The sequence below is a fragment of the Danio rerio genome, chromosome 12 (assembly GCF_049306965.1).
Source record: "Danio rerio strain Tuebingen ecotype United States chromosome 12, GRCz12tu, whole genome shotgun sequence".
Lineage (NCBI taxonomy): Eukaryota > Metazoa > Chordata > Actinopteri > Cypriniformes > Danionidae > Danio > Danio rerio.
In genome coordinates this window covers 49,895,001-49,904,097 of record NC_133187.1, presented here as the reverse complement: position 1 = coordinate 49,904,097, position 9,097 = coordinate 49,895,001, and the positions used below count along the sequence as shown (strand labels likewise).

Here is a 9,097-nt window from a genome sequence, read left to right as displayed (position 1 = left end):
AATATAAACAATTCTCTGTATAAGGACTGTTTTTACATTACTGTGTGTTGGGTTTAGAGATGAGGTGAGGGAAAACATTGATTAAATAAAACAATTGGTTATTCAATAAATAATATGAATAATTCTCTGTATAATTACTGTCTTTACATTACTGTGAGGGTTGGGTTTAGGGTTGGGGTAGGGGTGGATGTTATTAAAACACAAATAATGGGTATTTTAATAAATAATTTCAATAATATTCTGTATAATTACATTACTTTGAGGGTTGAGGAAGAGGAATATGTTATTTAAACCTTATTAATTGGTGATTTAATAAATAATATCAATAATACTCTGCATAATTACTGTTTTTTTACATTACTGTGAGGGTTGAGGTAATAGTAGACGTTAATAAAACACAATTAATGGGTAATTTATTAAATAATATGAATAATACTTTGTATAATTAATGTTTTACATTACTGTGAGGGTTGGGTTTAGGGTTGGGGTAGGGGTGGATGTTATTAAAACATAAATAATGGGTATTTTAATAAATAATTTCAATAATATTCTGTATAATTACATTACTTTGAGGGTTGAGGAAGAGGAATATGTTATTTAAACCTAATTAATTGGTGATTTAATAGATAATATCAATAATACTCTGTATAATTACTGTTTTTTACATTACTATGAGGGTTGAGGTAATAGTAGACGTTAATAAAACACAATTAATGGGTAATTTATTAAATAATATGAATAATACTTTGTATAATTAATGTTTTACATTACTGTGAGGGTTGAGGTAGATATATGCATTATTAAAACTCAATTAACGGGTAATTCTTGTTAAATACTATGAATAAGTCTCTGTATAAGGACTGTTTTTATATTACTATGAGGGTTGGGTTAAGGGTTGAGGGAGGAGTAGACGAAAAATTAAAACAAATATATTAAATAATATTATTCATTCTCTTTATAATTACTGTTTTACATTACTGTGCGGTTGGTATAGGGGTAGACGTTAATTAATTACAAATCATGGGTAAATTAGTAAACAATTGTCGTTAATATCCGGCCGCAGCTGTATCCTTTTGGCTGCCGCGCATGCGCTGTGCATCCGCGTCAGTTTGAATCGATTCCTTCGAAGCTCACCTGAAAAGCGAGTCGACTCTCCGGCGCTTGTGCGTCTCTATCAGCGGCTGAAGTATGAAAGCAGTGTTTGCACAGCGTTTATTTTGGACTTAACTGTGTTCTTTGTCAATCCCCTGATTAGATTAGTGGGTGTGATGAAGTTGGGTCGGTTTACTCATCGCGATCAATAGTTCACCTTTGAAACTCTGCATACATGTGAAAGAATAGCTTATCGTGTTAGAAAAACCCACTGATTTGTTTAGTAGTGGCCTCATTTGAGCTCAACCGCGGAGATCTGGAGACTGACACACAGAATCGGCCTTGAGATGCTTCCCTGCAGTCTGAAGTACTTGCTGGTGAAACACACACACACACACACACACACACACACACACACACACACACACACACACACACTGGGGTAAAGTTGGTTTTATATTAGCACATTCAGACTTTCTCCTTAATAGTATTGTTTCAGAAAAGTATTCTAAATGGGGAAGTCATATTGTCAGCCAATGACTATCAAAGTACATTTTTTTATATCAATTAAATAGCGCTAATGTTGTTTTAAGTCATATTTATGGTAGCTTGACAAAGCCAACATACTGTTATACTACATAAGCTTATTAATCTTCCGTCTTCTTCTTAGACTATTTTAAGAATGCTTTTTCTTCTGGGTCATTCATACTACAAACACCAAACTAACTCCAAACTTAACTGAATTAAGTTGCTATATCTTTTCCAACTGATACAACTTACATTTTTCCCAATACTGACACAGAAAATTCTGAAAAATCCCATTGACTAAACATTGGACCAAACTTTGCGCCATCATAACTTTGCGCCAGACTGTCATTGAGGCTGTGTCCGAAACCGCCTACTACTCAGTAGGTACTGCATTTACATTTAAACGTACTACTCGGTCACTAGAAAAGTATGTTCTATACAGTATGAATGTGAAAAGTATGAATGGAATTCGAACGTACTACTTACGCCATTTTGTCATGGTCACGTGACCTACCTGCGTCAGTTGCGTCACTTCTCTCCCATTCATGAATTCTATCGCGGGGCATTATGGGATAGCGCAGTGTGCATGGGATGCGCACTCCAGAATCTCGCCGGAAGTAGTAAATCATCCGGGTACTTCTCGCAAACTGATTTTCGGATTCTTTGAATTCAGACAAGAGCTCGTCCCAAACCGCATACTTATGCACTATTTTACACCATTTTGAAGTATAAACAGTGTAAGTAGTGCGTTCACACTGAAAACTCTAAAAATACCAAGTGCACTTTAATTACCTGGATGATGCACTCATTCAGCCGCTAAAATGTAGTGTGTAATGATGGACACTTCACACACTCAACGACTGCAGGTTTGCTCATGTAGCGCAAGGGGCGGAGCTATCGGGCGCACATGTTGGATAACTTTATTTATTTTGGATTGAGAAAGCAAAATTCTCCCGCGAGAGTGATTATAGCGCCTCCCGATGGTGAATGCGGTTATACTCATGACAGGTATTATTTGATAATTCGGTTGTTTATTTCCCAGATTTAGCAACCGTCAAACGTCATCAGGGAAACGCTTTGAATTTCCGCTTGGTAAAAAACATTAGTGCTCCATTTGGTACGACACAACATACTATACTGTTGAGTGTGTAAGTACATAGTGCATTAGTGTATAGTGTGCCATTTGGGACGCAGCTATACTACTCGGATTTTACCGTACTACAAAGTATGGAAGTATGTGATTTCGGTCCTTTCAACTTACTAGCCACACCCTAGCAACCACTTACGGCACCCTAGCAACTGTCCCATGTACTTTCATTGTAAAAAATTGCTATTAACTTTACATTGAACATACTAACAACACACCAATCCATACTAGCAATATACTAATTCAAACTAGAAACAAGCTAACAAGCATACTAATCAATACTAGAAGCACACTAATAATACAAGCAACTTGCTAATTCTTACTATAAACAACAGCTGCGTCTCAAATGGCACACTATACACTCATGCACTATGTACTTATGCACTTACACACTCAACAGTATAGTGTATATAGTGTCGTCCCAAATGGAGCACTAATGTTTTTTTACTAAGCGGAAATTTAAACCGTGTCCCTGATAATGTTTGACGGTTGCCAAATCAGTGAAATAAATGACAAAACTACCAAATAATACCTGCCATGAGTAGAATGGAATTCACCATCGGGAGGTGCTATAATCACTCTTGTAGGAGAATTTTGCTTTCACCATCCAAAATAGTTATCCAACATGTGCGCCCGATAGCTCCGCCCCTACCGCTACATGAGCAAACCTGCGACCATTGAGTGTGTGAAGTATCTATCGTTACACACTTCATTTTACCGGCTGAATGAGAGCATCATCCGGGTAATTAAAGTGCACTTATTATTAGAGTTTTCAGTGTGAACACACTACTTACACTATTTATACTAAAAAAATGGCGCAGAATAGTGCATAAGTGTGTGATTTGGGACGCAGATATACTAACAACATGCTAATTCATTCTATAAATGTACTAGCAACATGCTAATTCATGCTATCCACGTACTAACAACATGCTAATTCATACTAAATCCATGCTAACAACATGCTAGTTTATACTCGAAACATGCTAGCAACATGCTAATTCATACTAGAACCATGGTAATTTATGTTAGCAACTGCCTAGGAACCACTCAGAACACTTTAGCACGCCTAGCAACATCTTAGTAACCACCTAGAACACCCTAGAAACCTCTCAGAACACCCTAGAAATGCCTTAGCTACTGTCTAGCAACCACTTAACACCTTAGCAACCACCTAGCAATGCCTTAGCAACCACTCAAAACACTCTAGCAACACCTTAGCAACCATCTAGAACACCCTGGCAACGCCTTAGGAATCACTCAGAACAACCTAGCAACCACCTAGCAACACCTTAACAACTACCTGTAACACCCTAGTAACCTCCTAGAAATAACTGTCTAGCAACCCCTCAGAACACCCTAGAAAATCCTTAGCAGCTACCTAGACACCACTCAGAACACCTTACAAACGGTCAAGTAACCACTCAGAACACCCTATCAAGAATAATGCCAATCCATACTAGAAACACAGGGCCGGTGCGACCATAGAGACGACCTAGGCGGCAAAATAGGGAAGAAGGCAAACGTCCTTACTTTCATCCGTGACAGCCAGTCCGAGAACCACCCCCCCTCACTTTCGGGTTAAGGGCGGCTTGACAATCCTTTGCCTAGAGCAGCAGTTCAGCTTGCTCCGGCCCTGTAGAAACATGCTCACATAATATGTACTTATCTGTCTATATGCTAACTGTTTCAAACATCTTTAAAACTACTTCAATTATTTAAACTTTAAAGCTACTTTAAACTTTCAGACGAGGCTCTCTCAAGCCACCATAAAGTTTGTCTACGAACTTTACTTTTCTAGTTACATGTGATTTCAGACCCAATATTCAAAGTAAGATGGTAGACCATGTAGGGAGCATGCCAACCAAGTGTGCCGCAAGCAGTGAAGGTCTCGGCCGTTAGATCGCCCCCTGGGGGCTGGCTGCAGTACAAGTCATAAAGCCCGCCTCCTCCGTGTTAATGAAGGAGACTTGAGCCCAAATAAAAAAATGTATTACACTTGCAATAAAATGTCCCGAAAGATGGTTCTGGTGGATTAAAGCACTGGTTATTGTGCTGAAATAGGTGCAGATCTTCATTTTTGTAAACAGTTTGTTTTTAGCAGTAATTTAATGCTGGGCGTGTCATCGTGATTGACAGCTGTGATTGACAGTTTCTCAAAGCAGCACGTCTGAGCTTCGGCAGGAGACTGAAGTGTTATTATTCGATTTCTGTGTTATTTTACCATGACAAAATGAGTTCAGCAGTAAACTATAGTTTCTGACATACATGATCCTGGTGGAACACTGTTTATTCACTAAGGTCAGGGCTTTTTTCGGGCTTTATTAGTTTGCTGATACACGCCTAACCACCCAGATAGCAAAATACACTTGAGCCTGTTCCGGCTAGATTCCAGCCGAAGACTTACCCCTCAGAGCTCAGACTGACTACCTCTGCTGGACCTACTCCGGATGCCTGGACTCACTGCCCGATTCCAGCCCAAGTCAATCGAGCCAGATGCGGCGGCCGAGCGAGCCGGCGCTGCCGCATGCGAGCCGGAATCAGCCCGCGACGCCGCGAGTAGGTTATGCGCTGCGGCCCGGAGCTGGCGCGATTGAATATATAAAACCCTCATATTTGTTAACGTTATTACATCCATTTGTGTTGATATGACAGCAAACGCATGCTGAGCAGTTCGGGGGGCGTGGTTGATTTTACATAAAGCGTTTGGTTGGAAGCTCGACTCCGCTCATTTTCGCGGCTCCTCCTCTGGCTCCATCAGACAATCCTTCTGCGCATGTCGAGGCTCCAATTTCAGCAGTCTTTTGCGACAGTTTGTGCCCGTCAAGCAGGCCTTTTGCCCTCAAGGCGTTCAATGGGAAAAGGGGCTGTCGCGTCGTCCATATTTTTTACAGTCATTGATGCCAACAAGTTGTCACTAAACCAATGTGCCAATATAAAAGCTAATTTACCTCACTACACACACTGGATGATAGAAACACCCAGGGTTTGATTCCCAGAGCATGCATGAACTGATGATGACACACCTCAGATGTAAGTGTAACATAACACACTCTACAGGGTTACACATTAACATCACAGTTATAGTCAAACTGTTTATAATGTGAGAAAATGCCTATTGAAAGATAACCACCGCTAAATGTCATTATTAATTCACCTCTGATCTATTTTTGTTTCAAAGGCCACTGAGAGTGTGAAACTGACTTATTCTCCTGTTTTAGGAGGTTGATTTCATATATAAGTGGTGGATGGACACTGTTGTCCCATGATGCCAAGCAAGAGAATTCATGAATGGAATAAAGCAATGCAACTGACATGGGTAAGTCATGAGTGTGTGTGTGTGAATGAGTGTGTATAGGTGTTTCCCAGTGATGGGTTGCAGCTGGAAGGGCATCCGATGCGAATTTCACATTAACCTGCTGTTTAGTCTACAATATTGAAGAAATTATGACAGAAATGTGGATGATGTGTGGAGATGATTGAAAGGGGACGTAACTAATCAACAGTGCACTCTGCTTATGATAAAGTCGTTTGTCTCAAAGTTTGCATACTCAAAAGTACGTACTTGTTTTCACACAGAAACCCATACTTTTGGGACGTATTATAAGTATGCAAATTAGGATGGAGCCCCAGTGCCACTTGAAAGGTCACATGACATGTACGGCTCATTTAATTGGCTGATAAAGTTGTTTCACGGTATTATCGCCTCTATTAATTGCACGCAGATGTTCCATGAGCAGAAAAGGAAATCGATCAGATGATTTCGCCGTGTTCTGCTTTTCAGTATGTGGACGCAGCTCTAGTATGAGCACTTTAGGCAGACGGATCACTTCTCTGCGCGCTCTCTGTTTGACTGTGTCTTGGCTGAACGCTCGCGGCTCATTTAGAAAGCAGAAGTGAAACGCTCCCCTCTTTCCAAATCCCTCACGCTCTTCAAACAGCTCCTCAGATAGCCGTGTTTTGCTGCAGACAGACATGTGTGGCGTCTGATAGCAGCTCCTGTGGGTGTTCTCCTCCGATGCGTCGCTCTCTGTGTGCAATCTGATCGCGCGACGGAGCCCTAAACAAACTATGACTGACAGGAAGTGATAAACAGCGTTTCCTGTTGAGCGCTGCCTATGATAACAGCTCTCATGGATGGCGGTGTGAGTCAAGGTTCTTCAAATGAAAGAGGCTTTTTTTTTTTCCTTCAGTGCAACAATAGTGGTCAGAGGCCGCACTGGAGACAATAAAAAACATTCCTGCAGGAAAACTAGTGCTGTGGACCAAACACCGCCTTCATTCTGTCAGAGCAAACACTCTCACTGAAGTGTGTTTAGCCTGAAGTTCACACCTCAGTAGTCATTTCACTTGTGTGTTTGAAACACTACACAACATACCGTATATTACAGACATGGTAATACCGCAGTACAACAGACCTCTTCTGAGGTATTTCTATACCACAGTACACATTTGGAAACATGTTATATATTGACTTGGAGGTGAGAATTTCTTTTCTTGTGTGTGAAATTGATTTTGGCAGTCATTTGTTCACACAATATTTTTGGGGGGATTGTTTATGTATATACAGCTGAAGTCAGAATTATTAACCCCCTTCAATTTTTTTCTTCTTTTTTAAATATTTTCCAAATGATGTTTAACAGAGCAAGGAAATGCTCACAGTATGTCTGATAATATTTTATCTTCTGGAGAAAGTCTTATTTGCTTTATTTCGGCTAGAATAAAAGCAGTTTTTAATTTTTTAAACACCATTTTAAGGTCAATATTATTAGCCCCTTTAAGCTATATTTTTTCTCGATAATCTACAAAACAAACCATCATTATACAATAACTTGCCTAATTACCCTAACCTGCCTAGTTACCCTAATTAACCTAGTTAAGCCTTTAAATGTCACTTTAAGCTGTATAGAAGTGTTTTGAAGAATATCTATTAAAATATTATTTACTGTCATCATGACAAAGATAAAATAAATCAGTTATTAGAGATGAGTTATTAAAACTATTATGATTAGAAATGTGTTGGAGAAATCTGCTCTCCATTAAACAGAAATTGGGGGAAAAATTAACAAGCGGTCTAAAAATTCAGGGGGGCTAATAATTCTGACTTTAACTGTATATATATGTGTGTGTGTGTGTGTGTGTGTGTGTACGTGTTTTTGTCACATATCAGGGCACAAATCTGTGTATAATCAGAGGTTTTACAAAAAGGAGGTGAAATACGAGGACATTGGTGACGTCATCAGTTCTCAAAATGCTTATAAATTCCACAGCATGAGTTTAATCAGAGAGTGAAGCTGCACACTGTCTCCTGTGATGGTTGGGTTTAGGGATAGGGTGGGGTGAGGGCAATACTATATACTGGTTGAACAGTATAATTATATATATTTATAAACAATGCTATGCATAATTGAGAATATAAAATAAAATAAAAAACATATAAAATGGTAACCTTCTCATTAACCTTCATATTTTAGGCACAATATATATATATATATATATATATATATATATATATATATATATATATATATATATATATAGTTGAAGTCAGAATTATTAGCCCCTTGTTTATTTTTCCCCAATTTCTGTTTAACGGAGAGCAGATGTTTTCAACACATTTCTAATCATAATAGTTTTAATAACTCATCTCTAATAACTGATTTCTTTTATATTTTCCATGATGACTGTAAATAATATTTGACTAAATATTCTTCAAGACACTTCTATACAGCTTAAAGTGACATTTAAAGGCTTAACTAGGTTAATTAGGTTAAGGTAACTAGGCAAGTTATTGTATATCAGTGGTTTGTTCTGGAGACAATCGAAAAAATAAATAGCTTGTAGGGGCTAATAATATTGATCTTAAAATGGTGTTTAAAAAATGAAAAACTGCTTTTATTCTAGCCGAAATAAAACAAATTAGACTAAAAAACTAGTACAGCCACATTTATATGATGGAAAATAATAAATACAAATTTTAAAAAGAGGAAAAATCAAGAGAAACAAAAAAAAATTAAAATTTGTTGAAATTTTGTAGTTTGTATTTATTTTTGCAATATTTTGCTTGAATTTAATTGTATCATCTTTCCATTTCTCAATATGATTGGTGACTAAAATATGATTTTAATGAATATATCTGTTTAATAAATCTGTTTTGTTTAAGTGCACCAAATTACACTGCCTGTATTCGCTGAGAAATGGAGGAAAACATTTGATATAAAAGTGGGCTGTACTCAATTATGCTGAGCTCTGTAACTATAAACTATAAAAATGTACTCTTGTAGTATTTAAATGTAAAAAAAATTATATACAGTTAAAGTCAAAATTATT

At 38.0% G+C, this 9,097-nt stretch overlaps 1 long non-coding RNA gene across 2 annotated transcripts in view; it reads left to right on the top strand.

Annotated features, from left to right (window-relative positions):
• The first annotated feature begins 1,069 nt into the window (after positions 1-1,069).
• The window catches only part of LOC141376893 (uncharacterized), a 31,254-nt gene continuing 23,226 nt past the window's right edge, over positions 1,070-9,097 (top strand). For both annotated transcript variants that reach the window (XR_012388265.1, XR_012388266.1), the window contains exons 1-2: positions 1,070-1,459; positions 5,989-6,086. This is a non-coding gene — a long non-coding RNA (uncharacterized lncRNA). The remainder of the gene's footprint in view (positions 1,460-5,988; positions 6,087-9,097) is intronic.